A 5,031-nucleotide genomic window follows, 5' to 3' on the forward strand; every position below is an offset into this window, starting at 1 on the left:
GGGGGGTTGAGGTGTTTCTGTGGATTCCAGAAACAGTGATTTTTGCATCAGTAGTTAAGAAAGACTGGTATGTGCTGCTGCAGATTAGGGCAGTGGTGGTGAATAGTGAAGCACGTAGCTGCCCGGGAAAGGAACCTTGACAGCAAATGTCAGAACAGCAGACACAAATGAGCTGTTAAGATGAGCATGTTAGGCTCCAGCTCAATGACTTGTCACAAAATATACAGTTTCTTATCCACTGCTCTTTGTGGTTTAGTGCCAACCCAAGCTGTGTTTTAAACTAGTAAACCAGAAACCTGATGTATAAAAATCGTTGGTTGAGGTAATTATGGAGGGTGAATTTCTGAAGATTTGTCTCCTAGAGCTGATTTCTGAACTAGAAGGCTGACTTGGTCACATACGTACAGCACAGGTCCAGTCCCCAAGGTTAGAACTGATCCTTTACCTAGAAAGGCTTCAGTAGCATAGATATGGGAATATGGGACTGGTACATGTGTATGAGAATACCTTTCAATTTAAACAATTGAAAGAGGTCGAGGCATTGCACTTGAATCACCTATAGATTTTAGTATGCTAGCCAGATACATTCCCTTGGTTCAGTTTTGTGTATTTAAACACACACCCATACTTTTTTTCCTCAAAGTTGGCATACAGACAGAAGTTTTATGATGAACAAGTGATACTACTTTCTTTTGATTTATATAAGGAACACTTTAAAAAAAAAGATATTTTTTTTTTTTAAATATCAGTGACACTGGGATTTCATCCCAGAATTTCAGAGTATTTGCTGATCTGAAGTAGATGTGCACTCCCCTTTCAAATATTTTATAAGCTGAGCTGGAGTATGTGAGGGTGTGATCTCAATGTGATGGCAACACATAGCTGTTGCTGACAAGTCATTATGTCTTATGACTAATGTTGTTTCCCTTACGTTTTATGTTTGAAGACTAGTTTTGCAATTTTTATTTTTTTTTTCTGCAAAAGCAGCCTCTGTATTTTACTGGCTATCTTCTAAAAATGCTGCAATGATTTACTTGGCTGAGACATGATTGAGATTTGTAAAATCACAAAGCTGTGGATAAGGCAAGCATAAAACTGATCTTCTCCAAATCCCACAATACTAGAATGAGAGGTCACTCATACAAATACAACAGTGGCTTAAAATTTTTAAGAGCACCAGGTAGCAACCTCCTGGAATTTGTTGCCATGGTTTGTTGTGGAGACAGGTGGCATCAGCAGGTTTAGAAAGGAATTAGATAACTTCATGAAGCAGTCCATAGTCAGATGCTAGAGGCAATGGCCTAGGAAGGTCTAATATCTTTAATCAAGAATTGCAGGTGCTAAGGAAGATGAGAATGGGTCACACACAGCATCATGCCTGCATGTTCCCCTTTAACCACTGCTGGGTGGAACTGGCCAAAGCAGCACAGGTCTTGTGTTCATACGGTGTGATTCTTCTGGGCTATAGACACAATTTGATTCTCTTCCAACCTACCAGAATTTAGTATAACTGGAAGGATAAATGGCTACTTTTCTGCTTAGCTCCGAAACAACATATTTATTGCTCATAAGTTCACAGGAAAACACCTCTGCAGACTTTTTCTTTCTCCTTTTTGATAGGGAAGGCAGTTTTGACCTACTTGCATTCCCAAAGTGTAGTTAAGCCTTGAGAATAACTATCAACAGCAAAGTTTAAAGCCTTGTTCCTTAACATTTAGTTTCCTTTTAGATTATATTGAGGTCCCTGAGAAGTATTCAATCAATGGCTTTCACAATCTCTGTTGAAATAGGATTAAAGCATAATCAAAGAGAGGGAGCAAGTGGCTTAATTATCGAGTTCATAATTTACTGTTCTACAAAACTCTGGTGAAGCATTAAATGGAGTCTGAAATACTCCAAATATTTTCATGTGTCAGATACTGTACTGGGCTCCCAGTACATGTCAAGCATTTTGTATGATGTTCTGTCTGATTATTCATTCCAAAAAAGACAGTCCGTTTAAAAATGAAGTTATTTCTGTAAGCTCTGGGTATCTGACAACTCTAATGCCTCACTGTGGCATGAATGCTCATCACTGGAGGTACATGGAATGACAGCTGAAGCCAAGAACTGAACTGCAAATTCAGCTCCACAAATCCTGCTGCATGACTGCAAAATCTACAGCTAGTTGCCAATTTTTATTCCTGACTTGACATTCAACTGACAGCAAGTGGATGCCAAAGGGTTTAAGACAATTTTCCACTCTGTCTGTTCAGGATGTATTTAAGACTGATGTGAGAAGTGCTGAATACTTTCTACCAATAAGATGAAGCCTGGGTAAAAACTGTTTCAGAGGGTAAAGAACAGTACACAGTTCTGATTCATTAAAGCTGTTTAAAACAAGAAGTGCTGGGTGAAGAGGTGTCAGAGGGCAGAATCCTCTGACGTGTCACTACTGACATTGCAGCAGTCGTGGCAGGTGCTTGCAGGTATTAGCATGGGCTGATGAAGGGCTTTAGCTGGGGGATTAATGGAGAAAGATTTTTAGTGAAAAGGAAACGTTGAGAGAGAATAACAGGGATAGAAGAGAAAAATACTGATCTATCCTGGAGAAGACAAGGTACATCTTTCAAGTGTTATGAGTTTCTTGTGTAAGTAATATTAGCAATATCTTGTGACAGCCACGAGTTACCAGAGTACTATACTGACATGTGTGCTTTGAAAGGGCTCCTCACTAATCAGGACATGTTTTAGGTATAAGTGACTCAGATCCAAGGTCTGGAAGAACTGCCTCCTGGCGAGAGATGAACAATTTGTGTTTGGTTAGGTTTTCCTAGAGAGTGGCAAAAAATGGCTCTGATTCCTTAGAGTGCTAAGTTTGACTCTCCTGACTTTATCTGCTGGACCACACTACTTTAGACCTTTATTTCCCAGGCCAGCTGTATAATCCCCCATTATCTTTTAGATCCTTGATAATTATGAGGCCTCAACCTCAGAATTCATGTATCAGCCCTTTTCTGATGGTGTTATAACAGAGGATTTCAAAGTGAACTATTTATATACTGATGAGCTTTCTCATACATTCCTGAGCTTCATTATTTATGCTTATTTATGAAGTTTGCTCGTCTCTGGAGATCCTTTGATGCTGCTGTGATATTGTGAGCACTTGGATGCTTATTTAGTTCTCAGGATTCCGTGCAGAGCTTGGCAAGTTTCCTCTCCACACACAGACACATACAATGCCATGCCATTTATTTGTATGTCTCTCCTAGCAAAGTTCTCCCACCAATTCATTTTCTGTTAAGAAATAATGGGTACAAGTCAAAGGGAGCTTGCTCTCAAATTGCATAATGCTCTTGCACTATGGGTGGGGTGGTGTGCAGAGAAGTGCATCGTTAACACTTGAAAGTTTTTTCCCCTTCAACTGTCCAGTTAGAACTGCACACCCACTCTGCTCACACCACACCATTTTTTAAGGTGTTTATATATTAGAAAAGAGCAGCTCTTATTTTCACCATGGCAGGAGCCAGGGTTAGCTGCAGACCCTGTGTGCAAGGGGACAGGGTGATCACTGTTGCTGAGTGATATACCCTCCTTCCCTTGCAACACCCCAAAAGATTTTGACTCTGGTGTTTTGAAACACTAAGGTTATTGCGTCAGACTTTTATTGACTAAATATCTTCACCCATGGTGTTAAAGCATTTGGTATTTAACAGCGTGAGCCTTGTTCTTCACTATTTACACTACTCTTGAGAGGAAGGCAAGTCAAACTCTGGATCAGAGCATCAAAGAAGTCATAGTTCAGAGCATCAGTCAAAGAAGTCATAGTTCAATATAAATGCTGGAGCCAAACATCTCAACCTTCAGATTTGATTGGGATTTTCATCTCCAGCAGTCTAAGCGAATACTTTGTTCTACTTGCTGCAAGATCAATCCCTGGATTTTGAGTTGGATCTGCCATGCTTCTTCCTGAACACAGACTGGAGAGCCAGACAGCTGGGCATGAGTGGCTGATTCACAGGCTGTTCAGAAAAGTTGTTTAAATTGCTTCACATTGGACAGAAATGTCCATAAATTAAAAAAAAAAAAATAAAAGAACAAGCTCAGCTTTGATACCCAGAGTTATGTTTCTGAGCATGTTCTCATAGTAATATTGCAGTTAAAAAACCTCCTTCCCCTCTTTGGTTTGTGGGTTGGTTTTGGTTTTTTGGTTTGGGTTTGGTTTTTTTTTTTCAGTGTACTAGAATTTTTCCCTCATTTCTTAAAAGTTTCTTGGTGTGAATGTATATCACATCTCAATTTGTGCTTCATCAGCACAGTGGACTCAAAATGCTCCACAGGAGGCTGTGTGCTGTGGTGTCATAATGACCGAGTGCTTTGATGATCTTTGTACATTATTGAGGTGTTACAAGCCAAGAGCTCCACTGGTAAGCATCAAACCTTATTCCTCAGGTGTTTTTCCCTAATTTGGGTCATACTGGAAGAACAAATGGTGTCATGGAAAGAATAATGTAAATAACAAATTCTACTAAAGTTTCCTAAGGCATCCTTCTTCCTAGGGCAAGCTGAGATAGCTCTTGAATTGTATTTTGCAAAACTTAGTAATTCCTTACCCTGCTTTCTATACTCAGTTCACATCTCATGACATACATGAGTATGTGACATTTGTGATTAGTGAAACTGCAAGCACCAGTTCAGTAAGTGAGCATGAGCAGAATTTCAAGCACATGCTTAAAGTGCAACTGATGCAAGTGTGACTTTTGGGTCCCTCTGCTGTCCTGATGATGGATATTCCTTGAATCAGGACCAAAATGAGTGCATTTTTGGTAAAGTGTATTAAACTGCCTCAGAGATGAAAATGATAAAGTGATGTGGGTTTTTTTTAATCTAGTTAGTCACTTACATATGTGACTAGACATAAGAGGTATGTTGTAAAACCTTTTTCTATAACAAAAGGTAACATTAAAAACTAAATAATTTGTGAGAAGAAAAAATTCTGATCTCCAGATACAGGTGGGCTTGTAATTACATCTGAGGAATATCCCCACCCCC

This window comes from Athene cunicularia (assembly GCF_003259725.1).
Source record: "Athene cunicularia isolate RWA chromosome 13 unlocalized genomic scaffold, athCun1 chr13_part1, whole genome shotgun sequence".
NCBI lineage: Eukaryota > Metazoa > Chordata > Aves > Strigiformes > Strigidae > Athene > Athene cunicularia.